We start from the raw sequence: 18,827 nt of genomic DNA, 5'->3' as shown, positions 1-18,827 counted from the left end.
TAACGTTACCAGGCTTGTGGTGAGCCCTAAAGCAGAAACAGCTTAGATCACAACACGCAAGTCCTTTCAAATGTCTGGAAAGCCTTCCTAAGAATTACATATTTAACATGCTGAAGGAAAAAAAAAATGTTTATCCTAGAAGAGTATATCCAGCAAAAGTATCCTTCAAACATGAAGGAGAAATAAACACCTTCCCAGACAAACAAAAGCTAACAGATTTCAATACCAGACCTGTCCTACAAGAAGTGCTAAAGAGAGTACTTCAATCAGAAAGAAAAGGACATTAATAAGCAATAAATGATCACCTGAAAGTACAAAACTCACTGGTAACAGTAAGTACAAAGAAAAACAACAAATATTGTAACACTGTAATGTGGTGTGTGAACTACTCTTATCCTAAGTAGGAAGTCTGAATGATGAACCAACGAAAAATAGTAACTTTTCAAGACACAGGCAGTACAATAAGATAGAAACAACAAAACATTTAAAAGCTGGGGGACAAAGTTAAGGTGTAGAGTTTTTATTAGTCTTCCTTTTGTTTGTTTATACAAGTGTTAGTTGTTACAAGTTAAAATAATGGGTTTTAAGATATATTTGCAAGCCTCATGGTAACCTCAAACAAAAAAACATATAATGTACATACAAAAAAATAAAAAGCAAGAAACTAAACCCTATTGCCTTCACTAGAGGAAGACACAAAGGAAAGAAAGAAGAAAGGCCACTAAACCACCAGAAAAAAATAACAAAATAGTGTAAGTCCTTACTTATAAATAATAACATTGAATGCAAATGGACTAAACTACAATCAAGACATAGACTGGCTGAATGGATGAAAAAACGAGACCCATGAGTCTGTTGCCTACAAGAAACACACTTCACCTAAAAAGACACAAACAGACTGAAAATAAAGGGATAGAAAAAGATATTCCACACCAATGGAAACTAAAAAATATTTTCTGATATATTTGTATCAGACAAAATAGATTTCAAAACAAAAACTATAAGAAGAGACAAACAAGGTCACTATATAACGATAAAGGGGTCAATTCAGTGAGAGGATATAACAATTTTAAATATATCTGCACCTAACCCTGCGGCATCCAAAAACATAAAGCAAATATTATTAGAGCTAACAACAGAGATAGGCCCCAATATAATAATAGCTGGAGACTTCACCCTGCTTTCTGCATTGGACAGATCTTCCAGACAGAAAAAGCAACAAAGAAACATCAGGCTTAATCTATACTACAGATCAAATGGATCTAACAGATATTTACAGGACATTTCATCCAAGGGCTGCAAAATCCACATTCTTTGCCTCACTACATGGATCATTTCCAAGGACAGACCATATGTTTTAAAACAAGTTTTAAAACATTCAACAAAAATTGAAATTATTTCAAGGATCTTCTCTGACCACAACAGAACTGGAAATTAATGACAATAGGAATTTTGGAAACTACAGAAATACATGGAAATTAAACAATATGCTCCTGAATGATCAGTGAGTAAATGAAGAAGTAAAGAAAAGAACCGAAAATTTCTTAAAACAAATCATAATGAAAACACAACATCCCAAAACCTATGGGATAAAGCAAAAGCAATACTGAGAGGGAAGTTTACAACTACAAGTGCCTACATCAAACAAGAGGAAAAACTTCAAATGAACAATCTAACAATGCATCTTACAGAACTAGAAAAGCAAGAGCAAACCAAACCCAAAATGAGTAGAAAAATTAATAAAGATCAGAGTAGCAATGAATGAACTGAAATAATACAAAAGATGAATGAAACAAAAAGATCGATTTTTGAAAACGTAAGCAAAATTGACAAACCTTTAGCCAAACTAAGAAAAAAAAGAATATACAAATAAATAAAATCAGAAATGTAAAAGGAGACATTATAGCTGTTACTGCAGAAATTCAAAGGATCATTAGTAGCTAATATGTGCAACTATATGTCAATAAATTGGAAAGTCTAGAAGAAATGGACAAATTCCTACTTACATACAACCTACCAAGATTGAACCAGGAAAAAACACAAAACCTGAACAGACCAATAACAGATAATGAGATTGAAGCCACAGTAAAAAGTCTCTCAGTAAAGAAAAGCCCAAGAGCTGATGGCTTCACTGCTGAATACTATCAAAAATTTAAGGAAGAAATGATACCAGTCCTACTCAACCTATTCTGAAAAATAGAGGAGGAGGGAATACTTACAAACTCATTCTATGAGGCCAATATTACCCTGATATCAAAACCAGACAAAGACACATCAAAAAAAAAAAAAAAAAAAAACATAGGCCAATATTTTTGATAAATATTGATGCAAAAATCCTCAACAAAATGCTAACAAACTGAATTCAACAATACATTAGAAAGATCACACATCATGACCAAGGGGATTTATCCCTTGAGATGCAAAGATGGCTCAACATATGCAAATCAATCAATGTGATACATCATATCAACAGAATGAAAGATAAAAACCAAATAATTATTTCAACGGATGCTGAAAAAGCATTTGATAAAATTTAATGTCCCTTCATGATAAAACCCCTCAAAAAACTGGGTATACAAGGAACACGCCTCAACCTAATAAAAGCCATATATGACAGATGCAAAGATAGTATACTGAATGCAGAAAAATTGAAGCCTTTCCTCTTAGATCAGGAACACAAGAAGGATGTCCACTTTTACCACTGTTATTCAACATAGTACTAGAAGTCTTAGCTAGAGCAATCGCACAAGAGAAAGATACAAAGGGCATCTAAACTGGAAAGGAAGAAGTCAAATTATCCTTGTTTGCAGATGATATGACTGTGTATTTGGAAAAACTTAAAGATTCCACAAGAAAATTATTAGAACTGATAACAAATTCAGTAAAGTTGCAGGATACAAAATCATTGTACAAAAATCAGCATTTCTATATGCCAACAGTGAACAATATGAGAAAGAAATTTAAAAAGTAATCCCATTTACAACAGTCACAAATAAAATTCAATATCTAAGAATTAACCAAAAAAGTGAAAGAGCTCTACAATGAAAACTATAAAACACTGATGAAAAAAAAACTGAAGAGGAAATCAAAATATGGAAAAATATTCCATGTGCATGAATTGGTAGAATCAATATTGTTAAAATGTCCATATGACCCACAGCAATCTACAGATCCCATGGAATCCCGATCAAAATACCAAAGACATTCTTCACAGAAATAGAAAAAACAACCCTAAAATTTATATGGAACCACAAAAGATCCAGAATAGCCAAGGCGATCCTAAGCAAAAAGAAAAAAACTGGAGGAATCACATAACCTGACTTCAAATTATGCTATAGAGCCATTGTAACCAAAACAGCAAGGTACTGGCATCAAAACAGACACATAGATCAGTGGAACAGAACAGAGAACTCAGAAACAAATCCACACACCTACAGTGAACTCATTTCCAACAAAGGTGCCAAGAACGTACAGTGGGGAAAAGACAGTTTCTTCAATAAATGGCACTGGGAAAACTGAATACCCATATGCAGAAGAATGAAATTATACCCCTATCTCTTGCCATACACAAAAATCAAATCAAAATGGATTAAAGACTCAAACTCTAAGAACTCAAACTATAAAACCACTACAACAAAACATTGGGGAAAATCTCCAGGATACTGGTTTGGGCAAAGATTTCTTGAGTTATACCCCACAAGCACAAGCAACCAAAGCAAAAATGGACAAATTGGATCACATCAAGTTAAAAAGCTTCCGCACAGCAAATGATACAATCAAAAAAGTGAAGAGACAGCCCATAGGATGCGAGGAAATATTCACAAACTACCCATCTCACAAGGGATTAATAACCAGAATATGTAAGATGCTCAAACAACTCTATAGGGAAAAAAAATCTAATAATCTGATCAAAAAATGGGCATAAGATATGAACAGACATTTCTCAAAAGATATACATATGGCAAACAGACTTAAGAAAGGGTGCTCAACATCACTGATCATCAGAGAAATGCAAATCAAAACTACAATGAGATATTATCCCCGCCCAGTTAAAATGGCTTATATCCAAAAGATGGGCAATAACAAATACTGGTGAGGATGTGAAGAAAAGGGAACCCTGGTACACTGTTGGTGGGAATGTAAATTAGTACAAGCACTATGTTGTACATAGTTCAACAGTTTGGAGGTTCCTCAAAAAAAAATAAAAATTGCAATCCCACAGCTGGGCATGGTAGCTTACAGCTGTAATCCCAGCACTTTGGGAGGCCAAGGCGGGCAGATCACGAGGTCAGGAGATGAGACCATCCTGGCTGACAAGGAGAAACCCCGTCTTTACTAAAAATACAAAAAATTACCCGGACATGGTGGCGGGTGCCTGTAATCAATCCCAGCTACTCAGGAGGATGAGCAGGAGAATTGCTTGAACCCAGGAGGTGGAGGTTGCAGTGAGCCAAGATCCCACCACTGCACTCCAGCCTGGGCGACAGAGCAAGACTCTGTCTCAAAAAAAAAAAAAACAAAAAAAAAAACAAAATGTAATCCCACTGCTAGGTATATAATCCAAAGAAAGGAAATCAGTATATCAAAGAGATATCTGCACTCCCAAGTTTACTGCAGCACTATTTACAATAGCCAAGATTTGGAAGCAATCTACGTGTCCACTGACAGATGAACAGATATAGAAAAAATGGTACATATACACAACAGGGTACTATTGAGCCATGAAAAAGAATGAGATCCTGTCATTTGCAACACCATGGATGGAACTGACAATCATTGTGTTAAGTGAAATAATCCAGGCACAGAAAGACAAACATTGCATGTCCTCACTTATTTGTAGGATCTAAATATTTTTTTAAAAAATTGAATTCATGAGCACGCAGAGTAAAAGAATGGTTACCTGAGTCTGGGAAGGGTAATTGGGGGTTGCGAGGAGGTGGGATGGTTAACATATACCAAAAAAAAAAAAAAAACCAGAATGAATGAATAAGACCTACTATTTGATAGTACAACAGGGTGACTATAGTCAATAATAACTTAATTGTACATATTTTTTAAAAACATAGAATGTAATTGGATTGTTTGTAACTCAAAGGATAAATGCTTGAGGGGATGGACACCCCATTCTCCATGATGTACTTATCTGACATTGCATGCCTGTATCAAAACATCTCATGCACCCCATAAATATATACACCTACTATGTACCTACCAAACAATCGAAAAAAAATAAAATTATATATTTTTTAAAGTCTTGTGGGAATGAGCCTAATTATTATTCCACAGTATTATTATTCCTTCTATGTATTCTATCTAATGCCACATACTTGAGATTTCTGAGACTACTTCTTAGGAAGACACTATTCCCAGCCCCGTGTGAGCAACCAGAATTGAGTCTCGTAATCCTTTTGGGATATCTTTTTTGGTCTTGAATAGCTTCCCCACACGCATACACTAATGAGTACTCTGTGTATATTCCAGGAGACATTACCAATCTCTGTACTATTATCTCTCCTCTAGACAAGACACTGGACATCAGGCAATAATTCTAAATATCGTATCCTGCCAGCTCTAACTACAAACTCTAACTTCATTCTTCCTAGCCTCTCAACTTCATCTTCTTAACTCAGAGGTTCTGCCAGGATCCAAATGGCTTACTTTTCCCTGCACCACAACCTAGAAATTCAAGACAGCAACCTGAGACAATTGTGAGCCTAACTTCGTTTCCTCTCAGAAATCACTGTCTTTCATTACCTGATACCCAGTGTCTTGAAAATCATTGTTAAATATATTGTCTGGTATTTTTAGTTACCCATCTTGGTCAGCAGTATAATTTTTTTTTTTTTTTTTTTTTTAAGATGGGAGTCTCACTCTGTCACCCAGGCTGGAGTACAGTGGCACGATCTCAGCTCACTGCAACCTCTGCCTCCCGTGTTCAAGTGATTCTCCTGCCTCAGCCTCTCGAGTAGCTGGGATTACAGGCACCCACCACCATGCTGAGCTAATTTTTGTATTTTTAGTAGAGATGGGTTTTCACCATGTTAGCCAGGACGGTCTCGATCTCCTGACCTCGTGATCTGCCTGCCTCAGCCTCCCAAAGTGCTGGGATTATAGGTGTGAGCCTCTGCACTCGGCCCTAAATCTTTTTTTTTTTTTTAAGTGACTACTAGAACATTCAAAATTACATATGTGTTGATATGATTTTTCTATTGTACACTGCTGTTGTAGACAGTTATTAAAGTATGTAATCCTGAAATCACCTAAGGAGAATAGGGTAAAGAGCCTAAGAAGGTTGATAACCAAGTCACGATGAATTTCAGCATTTAAAGATCAGGTGGGGAAGAAGAAGCTGGCAAAGTAGACTTAGAAAGGTCAAGAAATGGGGACAGGTGCAGTGGCTCACACCTATAATCCCAGCACTGCAGGACGCTGGGGCTGGAGTACTTCTTGAGGCCAGGAGTTCAAGACCAGCCTAGGCAACACAGTGAGACTCCCATTTCTATGAATTGTTTCACAGCTGCAATCCCAGCTACTCTGAAGGCTAAGGTGGGAGGATCACTTGAGTTCAGGAGTTTGATGCTACAGTGAGTGAGCTTATGATCGTGTCACTGTACTCCAGCCTCAGCAACAAGGCAAGACCCTGTCTCTAAAAAATAAAAAACTAAAGAATTCCAACTGCCAGAAAATTAAACAATATGCTTATGCTATTTATGACATACTTCTAAGTAATTCACAGGTACAGGAGGCAGAATAATGAGTGGACTCTTGAAGATGTTCATGCCCTAAGCCCAGAACCTGTGTCTATGTTATTTTATGTGGCTAAAGAAACTTTACAAATGTGATTAAGGTTAAGGGTTTTGATATAGGGCAATTATCCTAGATTATTCACATGAGCCCAATCCAATCATATAGCTCCTTAAAACCAGATAAGCTTTCCTGGCTGAGGATCACTGTGAAATGTAACTATGAAAGAATGGTCAGAGCAATGCAAAACTACTGACTTTGAGATGGACAAAGGGGACCATAAGCAAAGGCATGCAGGTGGCCACCAGAAGCTAGAAAAGGCAAGAAAACAGTTATTTTTATGTGCAGTTTCCAGGGGAAAAAAAAAAAAAAAAGGTGCTGCTCACACCATGATTTTTGCCCAGTGTGGTTCATGTCAGATTTCTAACCTACGAAACCATAAAATTAAAAATTTGTTTCAAAAATCATTAAGTTTATGTTAAGTAGTTATAGCACCAATAGAAAACTAATAAAATGAGATTTAAAAATCAAAACAAAAAATGAAAAATATTTTGAACTGATAATAACTAAGGTTTGACATATCAAAATCTATAGGAGGTAGCTAAACAAATACTTAATGGAAAATTTAATAAGCCTAAATGTATATGGAAAAAAAGGCTGAAACTCAAAGATGTAATCTTCTAACTCAAAAATAAAAAAAATGCTCAGACTTCATGTAAGTAGAAGGAGAGAAAGGAATACAAATCTGTAAAACAGAAAACACAGAACAGCAAAATAAACGTTAATTCTTTTGAACACTAAAAAACTGATAAAATGCTAACATGAGTGACTAAGAAAACAATATGTAACAAACAACCAAAATCCAGAAAAATTCAAAAGACATCCAAAAGATCAGGAGATACTATAAACTCTTCTACAATTAAATTTCACCTTTTATGTGAAATAGACAAATTTCTTGAAAAATAAAACTTGCTGAGTTTCACGAAAGAAGAAATATATACAATAGTTGAATATCTACTAAAGAAATTGAATCTACTATTAAAATCCTTCCCATAGAATATGTTAAGTATAATAAATACATTGTTGATATGAAGAAGAATGACCCTATATTCTAGAGATATAAACTACACAGGGGTAGTAAAGGCCATGATGCCTTTAACTTACTTTTAAATTTGCTAAATATACACAATCTATGAAAAATAAAAATACATATACAGGCATATCTTTGGAGATATTGTAGGTTCTGATCCAGACCACTGCAAAAAAGTGAATATGATAATAAAGCAAGTCACACATTCTGTTTCTCAGTGCACATAATAATTACATTTACACCATTCATAGTGTACTATGTGTGCAATAGCATTACGTCTTTAAAAACAATGTACATACCTTAATTTAAAAATATTGCTAAAAAATGCTAATGATCATCTGAGCCTTCAGTAAGTGGCAATCTTTTTGCTTGTAGAGCGAATACTGCCTTTATGTTGCTGACTGCTGACTGATCAAGGTAGTGTTTGCTTAATCGCCATCTACTGGATGGCAGCCCAAACTTCAACATCAAAAATACTTTGCAACCCTGTGAAACCAATGCCAAGAATTCAGCCACAAGCAAAGACCCTTTACAAACTTTCATCCACCCGAAAACATCCAGAAATAAAGCCAACTGACCATACTCAAATTACACCACAGTTAAAGGAAGATCAGCCCACACAGATGAGAAAGAACCAGTGCAAGAACTCTAGCAACTCTACGAGCCAGAGCGTCTCCTTACATCCAAAAGACCGCACTAGCTCCCCAGTAATGGTTCTTAACCAGAAGAACGTAAACAGATTAAATGCCCCAATTAAAAGGCACAGAGTGGCAAGTTGGATAAACAGCAAGACCCAACTATATGCTATCTTCAAGAGACCCATGTCACATGCAGTAACACCCACAGGCTCAAAGTAAAGGAATGAAGAAAGCTCTATCAAGCAAATGGAAAACAAAAAAGAGCAGGGTTCCCATTCTCATTCCAAAAAAAACTGACTTAAAATCAACAATGATCAAAAAGGACAAGGACAGGCATTACATAAGTTTGATTCAACAAGAAAACTTGACTATCCTAAATATATATGCACCCAACAATGGAGCAACTAGATTCACAAAACAAGTTCATAGAGACCTATAAAGAGATTTAGATAATCACACGTAATCCTGGGACACTTCAACATTCCACTGACAGAACTAGATAGATAATTGGGGCAGAATATCAGCAAATATAATCAGAACCAAAACTCAACATTTGACCAAATAGACCTAACAGACATCTACAGAACACTCCACCCAACAAAACTAACGAAGAGAGAGAAAAAAAAAAGATACAACATACCAGAATTTCTGGGACATAGCTAAAGCAGTGTTAAGAGTAAAGTTCACAGTGCTAAACATCTACATTAAAAAGTCAGATCTCTTGGCTGGGCGCAGTGGCTCACGCCTGTAATCCCAGCACTTTGGGAGGCCGAGGCGGGCGGATCACAAGGTCAGGAGATCGAGACCACAGTGAAACCCCATCTCTACTAAAAATACAAAAAATTAGCGGTGGTGGGCGCCTGTAGTCCCAGCTACTCAGGAGGCTGAGGCAGGAGAATGGCGTGAACCCGGGAGGCGGAGCTTGCAATGAGCCGAGATCGCGCCACTGCACTCCAGCCTGGGGGACAGAGCAAGACTCCATCTCAAAAAATAAATAAATAATAAAAATAAATAAAAATAAAAAGTCAGATCTCAAATAAGCAACCTAATGTCACACCAAGAGAAACCTGAAGAACAAGAACCACTCCCAAAGGTAGCAAAATAAAAGAAACAAAATCAGCAGAACTGAATGCAATGGAGATGAGAAAAACCACACAAACTATTTTTTTAAGTTGGTTCTTTGAAAGAATAAATAAGATTCACAGACTTCTAGCTAGACTAAAAAAGAAAAAAAGGGAAAAGATCCAAATAAACACAATCAGAAATGACCAAAAGGACATTACTACTGATCCCACAAAAATTCAAAAAATAAAAATAAAAAAACCTTCAGACACTATTACCAACACCTCTATGCACACAAACTTAGAAAACCTATAAGAAATGGGTAAACTCCTGGAAACATACCACCTCCCAAGACTGAACCAGGAAGAAACTGAATATCTGAACAGATCAATAATAAGTTGCGAAACTGAATCAGTAATTAAAAACCTACCAAACAGAAGGCCCTGGACAAAATGAATTCATAGCCAAATTCAACCACATGTATAAAAAAGAGGAGGTGGCCAAAGGTGGCTCACGCCTGTAATCCCAACACTTTGGGAGGCTGAGGCGGACAGATCACCTGAGGTCAGGAGTTCGAGACCAGCCTGGCCAACATGATGAAACCTCATCTCTACTAAAAATACAAAAATTAGCCATGCATGGTGATGGGCACCTGTAATCCCAGCTACTTGAGAGGTTAAGGCAGAAGAATCACTTGAACCCAGAAGGGGGAGGTTGCAGTGAGCCAAGATCACGCCATTGCACTCCAGCCTGGGCACCAAGTGAAACTCTGTCTCAAAACAAAAAAAAAAAAAAAAAAAAAAAGGAGGTCCTATCCTACTGAAACTATTCCCAAAAAAACACAAAAAAATCAAGGAGGAGGGACTCCTCCCTCATTCTATGAAGCCTGCATCATCTGATACCAAAACCTGGCAGAGACACAATGAAAAAAATTTCAAACCACTATCCTTGAAGAATATAAGATGCAGAAATCCTCAATTAAATACTAGCAAACCGAATCCAGCAGCACATCAAAAAGCTAATCTACCATGATCAAGTAGGATTTATTTCTGGGATGTAAGGTTGGTTCAACATATGCAAGTCAATAAATGTGATCATCACATAAACAGAACTAAAAATGAAAACCACATGATCATTTCAATAAACACAGAAAAGGCTGTCGATAAAATTCAACATCCCTTTTTGTTAAAAATCCTCAATGAACTACTCATCGAAGGTACATACCTTTAATAAGAGTCATCCATGACAAATTCACAGCCAACATCATACTGAATCAACAAATGCTGGAAGCATTCCCCTTGAGAACCAGAACAAGACAAGGATGCCATCTCTCACCCCTCCTATTCAACATAGTACTGCAAGTCCCAGCCAGAGCAATCAGGCAAAAGAAAGAAATAAAAAGCATCCAATAAGAAAAGAGGAAGTCAAATTATCTTTCTTCCCAAGGTACTACACCTAGAAAACCCCACAGTCTCTGCTCAAAGGCTCCTAGATTTTATGAACAACTTCAGCAAAGTTTCAGAATACAAAAATCACTGCACAAAAATTAGTAGCATTTCTATACATCGATCATGTCTAAGCTGAGAGCCAAATCAAGAATGCAGTCCCATTCACAACAGCCACAAAAATAATAAAATACCTAGGAATACAGCTAACCAGGGAGGTAAATGATCTCTACAATGAGAATTACAAAACACTGCTGAAAGAAATCAGATATGACACAAACAAATAGAAAAGCATTCCATGCTCATGGATAGAAGAGTCAATATTACTAAAATTACCATACTGCCCAAAGCTATTTACATATTCAATGCTATTCCTATCAAACTATTCATGACATTTTTTCACAGAATAAGAAAAAAACTTCTAAAATTCCTTTGGAATAAGAAAAGAGCCTGAATAGCCAAAGCAATCCTAAGCAAAAGAACAAACCTGGGGCCGGGCGCGGTGGCTCAAGCCTGTAATCCCAGCACTTTGGGAGGCCGAGACGGGCGGATCACGAGGTCAGGAGATCAAGACCATCCTGGCTAACACAGTGAAACCCCGTCTCTACTAAAAAATACAAAAAACTAGCCGGGCGAGGTGGCGGGCGCCTGTAGTCCCAGCTACTCGGGAGGCTGAGGCAGGAGAATGGCGTGAACCCGGGAGGCGGAGCTTGCAGTGAGCCGAGATCCGGCCACTGCACTCCAGCCTGGGCGACAGAGCAAGACTCCGTCTCAAAAAAAAAAAAAAAAAGAACAAACCTGGAGGCATCACACTACCCAACTTCAAATATACTACAAGGCTACAGTAACAAAAACAGCATGGTACTGATACAAAAACAGATACACAAACTAATGAAACCCTTCTTTATTTCTTGGTTACGGAACCCAAAACACCTATAACTATCTGATCTTCGACAAAGCCAACAACAACAAGCAATGGGAAAACGATTGCCTATTCAAAAAATGGTGCTGGGATAACTGGCTAGCCATATGCAAAAGATTGAAAATGGACTCTTACTTTTTACCATATATAAAAACTAAAGATGGATTAAATTCTTAAAAGTAAAATCTAAAACTATAAAGACCGTAGAAGAAAACCTAGGAAATACCATTCCACACATAAGCCCAGGAAAAGACTTCATGACAAAGACTCGAAAAACATGTGCAACAAAAACACTGACAACTGGGCCTAATTAAACTAAAGAGCTTCTGCACAGCAAAACAAACTATCAACAGAAAAAACAGACAACCCATAGAACAGGATAAAATATTTGCAAACTATGTATCTGACAAAGGTCTAATATTCAGAATCTATAAGGAACTCCAATCAACAAGTAAAAAACAACCCCATTAAAAAATGGGCAAGGATATGAACAGACACTTCTCAAAAGAAGACATACAAGCAGCCAACAAACATATGAAACATGCTCAATATAACTAATCAGTAGAGAAATGCAAATCAAAACCACAATGAGACAGCATCTCATACCAGTCAGAATTGCTGTTATTACAAAGTCAAAAAATATCACATGCCAGTGACATTGCAGAAAAAATGGAATCCTTATATACTGCTGGTAGGAATGTAATTCTTATATACTGCTGGTGGAAAGCAGTCTGGAGATTTCTCAAAGAACTGAAAATAGAACTACCATTCAATCCAACAACTCCATTACTGGGTATATGCCTGAAGATATAAATTATTCTACCACATGCACATGTCTTTACACATGCACACATGTTTATCACAACACTATTTACAATAACAAAGACACGAAATCAAGCTAGATGCCCATCAATGGTGAACTGGATAAAGAAAATATGGTACAGATATACTACAGAATACTAAGCAGCTATTTTAAAAAAAAATGAGAACATGGCCTTTGCAGCAACAAAAGATGGAACTGAAGGCCATCATCTAAGTAAATTAATACAGGAACAGAAAACCAAACACCGCATGTTCTCACTTACAAGTGGAAGCTAAACATTCAGCACACATGGACACAGAAGAGAACAGTAGACACTGGGACCTATTTGAGGGTAGAGGGTGAGAGGAGGGTGAGGACTGGAAAACTAACTACCAAATATTACACTGATTACCTGGGTGACAAAATTATCTGTACATCAACTCCTGTGACACACAATTTTCCCGTGTAACGAACCTGCACATGTACCCTTTGAACCTAAAATGAAAGTTGTGAAGAAAAAAAAGAAAATGGCCCCAAAAGACTTGCTCAATACAGTGCTGCCACAAACTTCTATTTGGTTTAAAAAAAAAAAAAATCTGCAAAGTGCCACAAAGTACAACAAAACAAGGTAAGCCTGTACATAAATGAATAAATATTAGCAATTAAATCCAATGAGATATAAAAAGGATAATGCATATCACAACAAAGTAAAGTTTATTTTAGGCATACAAAAGTTGTTGAACATTCTGAAATCAATCTGTGTGAACTCTTGGGCCTAGAGGACAACAGTGGCCACCAAATTTCAGATGTCTCCACATAACCTCTAAGAAACAAACAAAGGCTGGGCGCAGTGGCTCAAGCCTGTAATCCCAGCACTTTGGGAGGCCGAGGCGGGTGGATCACGAGGTCAGGAGATCGAGACTATCCTGGCTAACATGGTGAAACCCCGTCTCTACTAAAAATACAAAAAACTAGCCGGGCGTGGTGGCGGGCGCCTGTAGTCTCAGCTACTTGGGAGGCTGAGGCGGGAGAATGGCGTGAACCCCGGAGGCGGAGCTTGCAGTGAGCCGAGATCACGCCACTGCACTCCAGCCTGGGAGACACAGCGAGACTCCGTCTCAAAAAAAAAAAAAAAAAAGAAACAAACAAAAAACCAAGAGTGCAAATAAATCCACATATGACTCATATTTTCAGCACCACTAGGAAACAAAGATACCATGACCTTTGGATTATCTGTAAATAGAAAAACAAACCAAATTACAATAGCACTCCCAGGGCCCCCCATTACAGGCCAATGGATGTGGTGACCAGAGAAAGAAAAGCTTAAGAGATTCCTTGGTGGGTGGGGGAAGGAAGGAAAAATATATATATACACACATATATATATAGAGAGAGAGAGAGAGCGCAAATTGAACTTAAACCAACACAGGTTGGCATTTGATAGTTAAAAAACAGGCTTTGGCCGGGCGTGGTGGCTCACGCCTGTAATCCTGGCACTTTGGGAGGCCAAGGTGGGCAGATCACCTGAGGTCAGGAGTTCGAGACCAGCCTGACCAACATGGAGAAACCCCGTTTCTACTAAAAATACAAAATTAGCCAGGCGGGGTGGCGCATGCCTGTAATCTCAGCTACCTGGGAGGCTAAGGCAGGAGAATCCCTTGAACCTGGGAGGCGGAGGTTGTGGTGAGCCGAGATTGTGCCATTGCCTGGCAACAAGAGTGAAACTCCATTTCAAAAAAAAAACATATAAATAAAATTTAAAAATAAAAAACAGGCTTTATAGACTCGAAAGTGAAGAAAATAAAAAGTGAGAGCCTTGGTAAAGCCTTCCTACTGGGGAAAATCAGATATATAGAAAATGAGTGATACCTCTTCAAGATGTGGCAGTAAAAGGCCAAAGGGAAAGAAGAAAATGAGAGAAAGGTCAGGATCCTACAGAAATAAAAGAGAAACAAGACCCCGACCCCTTCCCCATCATCATCATCCATAATGGAAATTGCAGAGAAGAGGGTGGAAACAACAGAAAGCAGGTTCTCAAAACTGGAACCCTGCCCTTGTAAGGAATGGGAATAGAAAAAAGCAGACCTGAGCCAGGTGCCATGGCTCACACTGAAGTCCTGGCTTTTTGGGAGGCTGAGGCAGGAGGATTGCTAGAGGCCAGGAGTTCAAGATGGTCTGCACAACATAGCAAGACTCCTTCTCCAAAATATTTTTTAAAAGAAAAAGCAGACCTCTTCCACTCAACACCGTTAAAGATCAGAATAATAATTACCTTTGAAGAGGGGAGATGAGGAAGCTTCTAGGGTGCTGGTCAAATTCTGCTCCTTGATCTGGATGCCAGTCACATGGGAGTGTCACGTGTGTGAAAATACATTCAGCTATATGGTTACGATATTTACTTTTCTGTATATATACTATACTTTCGTTAAAAGTTTTTAAAAAACAGATATCATGCCTGTTCTCTAGAGAATTATCATCTAAGAAACATACAAGAGAATACACATGAACAACCAAAACAATCATTTTTGTTTTTTAAGGCCAGGGGAGAAAGGATAATAAACGGCACTGTTGGGCCATGACAGATAAGCAGAAGATAACATTTCAATGTGTTTTGTTTGTTTCTGCATAACATCCCTTCCTCGTTTTGATCCACTCCTTCCACATTCCATGGATATGCTGTTCAGTTCATGCAGTTCATCAGGGATAGCTCTGTCCACCTTCCCAGGGACGACCAAATAACCTATGCCTAATCAGGTTACAAAGACAGAGGTGAAAGCTATGTGATGCATGCCAGGCCAATCCTCCCTGGGGCTTTCACTGGAGCTATGAGGGAAAATACCCTCTTCCTCCAGGATCCTGAGGACAAAGTCTTTGTAAACCTGGAGCTAGTCGGGGGTTATCTTTCATGCCATGAAGACAAAATCAAACAAGAGAAAGGGGATAGCAAGTACAGGGTGGCAACGGAGACAGGCAAATAAAAAGACAGACGTGTTGGCATTTCTTGAACACCTGAATTGAGCTATATGTAATCATTCATGTGGAATAAAACACTCTTTTTCAGATGGACTAAAACAATGTTTTCTATATGCGCCTCTTTGAGTTGGTTAGGTTTTTGCTACCTGGAGCTGAAAACCTAGTCTTAACACAAAACCTGAAAGAGAATTACCTGAGTATAGGCTAATTTAAAAAGCAACTCTTTTCATTTGTGAATATCGAGAACACAGAATCTAAAGTCTTCTCTCTGAACCTATGAAATAGTTCCTTCTGAGTTCACTGCATTAGTAACTGCTTTCTCCTATTGGCAGACACTTCCTGGATCAATTGAAGAAAGGAAAAAACAGAATGCTGATGAGGAGGGAAGACAGAAGACTAAGTGGCATATTTAAATCATTTCAAATCTCTATTTTTAAAAATCTTAATTAGACTGATTTAAAATGCTTCCTTCTAACCAGTTTCAAAACAGTTAAGATCTGAAAAATTCTCAACTAAGGCAAATTATTAAACCATAGTGAAAAGTACACATTTTATTTTAAAACAGAAAAGGCTGCAGAAAATTTTCATGACATTCAGGTCACAGGTCACAACTGAAGGAAAAACTAAAATAAAATAAGAAATATTCTGTATTTGTTTAATACTCCTCCCTATTGAAAAATAAGATCTCTAACTTCCAGACGGAGACGGATAGAAGGCTCATACCTCAATAAGCAGTCCCTCTTTTCCAACTATATTATAATGATAAACAAAATACATAAGAGATACCAAAAGGCACAACTGGGTTCAAACTTAAGATAAAAATCTCTGTGGCAAGTGGGATTTATCCTAGGAATTCCAGAGTGGTTCAATATAAGAAAATCAATGTAATATACCACATTAACAGAACAAAGAAGAAAAAAAGCATGTGATTGTTCCAAGTGGTGTAGAAAAAGCATTTGTCAGAATCCAACACCCTTGCAAGAGAACATACAGAAAACTAGGAATAGAATAGAACTTCTTCAACATGATAAAGGGCGTCTATGAAAAACCAACAACTAACATCATATTCCATGGTAAGACTGAAATCTTTCCCCCTAAGATATCAGGAACAAGACAAGAATGTCTGCTTTCCCAATGTTCTTGTACATTGTACTGGAAGTTCTAGCCAGAGCATTAGGTGAGAAACAGAAATAAAAGCCATGCAAATTGAAAAGGAAGAAGGAAAACTAACTCTATTCTCAGAATATAATCTTATACAGTTGCCCTTCAGTATCCACAGGGGATTGGTTCTAGGATCCCCTAAATACCAAAATTATATGACTTGCTTCCCTTTATGAAACCTAAACTTACTACCTTTTTCATATATCCATCTATTTCCAAAGCCAAAAACTTTATCCTTTGGGTTTCTAAATATTTGAATAACTCTTATTCATGGAATAAATCAATGGTCCAAGCTCCACATAAGGTCATGGTGTTTGAAATACATCTGGACATCCCTGACAGCCTAGCACACATCTACCCAAGAATAAACCATAAAAAAATGGTTTGGTACTGCTTATTATACCATTTACCAGAATGAAAATGTTTGCATCTCTTATCTGAGTACTAATATTAAAAATAGTCTCTCTGGTCAAAAATACCAATAAAATCTTCAAAGAAAAACTGGATATCAACAATATCCAGAAATATATTATGAAATTTCACTCATAATGTATGCAAGAGAAGAGAAGAGGAGGGGAAAGGAGGTAAAAGGGAAGGAGAGGGGAAGGGAGAAAATGAGAAAAGAAGAAAAGAAAAAGAGTGAGAAAGGCAGGGGGAAATAATGGGGCTTTTTTTTTTTTTTTTTTTTTTTTTGAGACGGAGTCTCACGCTGTTGCCCAGGCTGGAGTGCAGTGGCGCGATCTCGGCTCACTGCAAGCTCCGCCTCCTGGGTTCACGCCATTCTCCTGCCTCAGCCTCCTGAGTAGCTGGGACTACAGGCGCCTGCCACCGCGCCCGGCTAATTTTTTGTATTTTTAGTAGAGACGGGGTTTCACTGTGGTCTCGATCTCCTGACCTTGTGATCCGCCCGCCTCGGCCTCCCAAAGTGCTGGGATTACAGGCTTGAGCCACCGCGCCCGGCCAATGGGGCATTTTTTAAGTGGGGCATTAACATCAAGTTAAGTGAAAAGCAACAGGTATGACTACGGCAGCAAATCTACCAGATATTTTCAACAAGATATACAATACAAAATCATGGGTCATATTAGCAAGCTATTAACAGAAACATCTCTTCTTGAAGGGCCACTGCTCAATTTTCTTTTATATTTTTAGAAAATAACCATTTTATATTCCCTATTACAGGGCCAGGTACATATAAGAAATAAATACTTGTTGAACGATCAACTAGACGAATAGATGGCTGAGTGAAAACAAACAAATCGATAGAAAGAAAAATGACAAATACTCAAAATAAGAAAGTTTTCAAATATTCGACAATGGAGAGGATTTCCCACTTCTCCATTTTAAAATGCTAACCTAATTAGGGGGAACATGTGAGAGGTAGTACAGCACAATACGAAGAAGACACGATTAAGGCTCAGAAAAGGCCTAGATTAAAATTGTAGCTCAACTTTTACTGGCTTGTGTCCTTGAGCAAATTGCTTAATTTATGTAAGTCTTAGTTCTCTCCACCTATAAAACAGGGATCACAACATTTACCTTACAAAGACATCAAACCAGTACTTTTGGCACCTGGAACAAACTACACAAAACCAGCTCTCAAATCAACTCTGTAATTCATAATGTAGCCCACAGATGGGTGTTACTAACAATGCTCGCCATCTGGTAGCTTCCTGTTTTAAATAATTATTCTTGCTAACTAGGTGCCAAGCTTTTAGAATCATTATATTAAATGTTTGCACCCTCTAAATGTTGGTGTCCTTAGACAAAGTCCAGTATGGCCAGTCATAGTTCAACTTACAGGGTTCTTTTGAAGATTAAAAATAATGTAAGAAAAATACCTTGTACAGTGACAGGCATGTAATAAATTACTTAAACATTTTATTAATACCTTTATGTAATCCATTTGTCACTTTATATTATCACAACAACTCCAATAAGCCCACACACAGATTAATCATATCAGCCACTTTCAGTAATATATAAACAA

At 37.5% G+C, this 18,827-nt stretch overlaps 1 protein-coding gene across 47 annotated transcripts in view; it reads right to left on the bottom strand.

Annotated features, from left to right (window-relative positions):
- Positions 1–18,827, bottom strand: part of RPS6KC1 (ribosomal protein S6 kinase C1) — a 215,008-nt gene that overhangs the window by 117,234 nt on the left and 78,947 nt on the right. The gene's annotated exons all lie outside the window — the stretch shown is intronic.

The sequence above is a fragment of the Macaca fascicularis genome, chromosome 1 (assembly GCF_037993035.2).
Source record: "Macaca fascicularis isolate 582-1 chromosome 1, T2T-MFA8v1.1".
Taxonomy (NCBI): Eukaryota; Metazoa; Chordata; class Mammalia; order Primates; family Cercopithecidae; genus Macaca; species Macaca fascicularis.
Note: the sequence above shows the minus strand (reverse complement) of the source record. Positions and strands in the feature narration are given on the sequence as shown.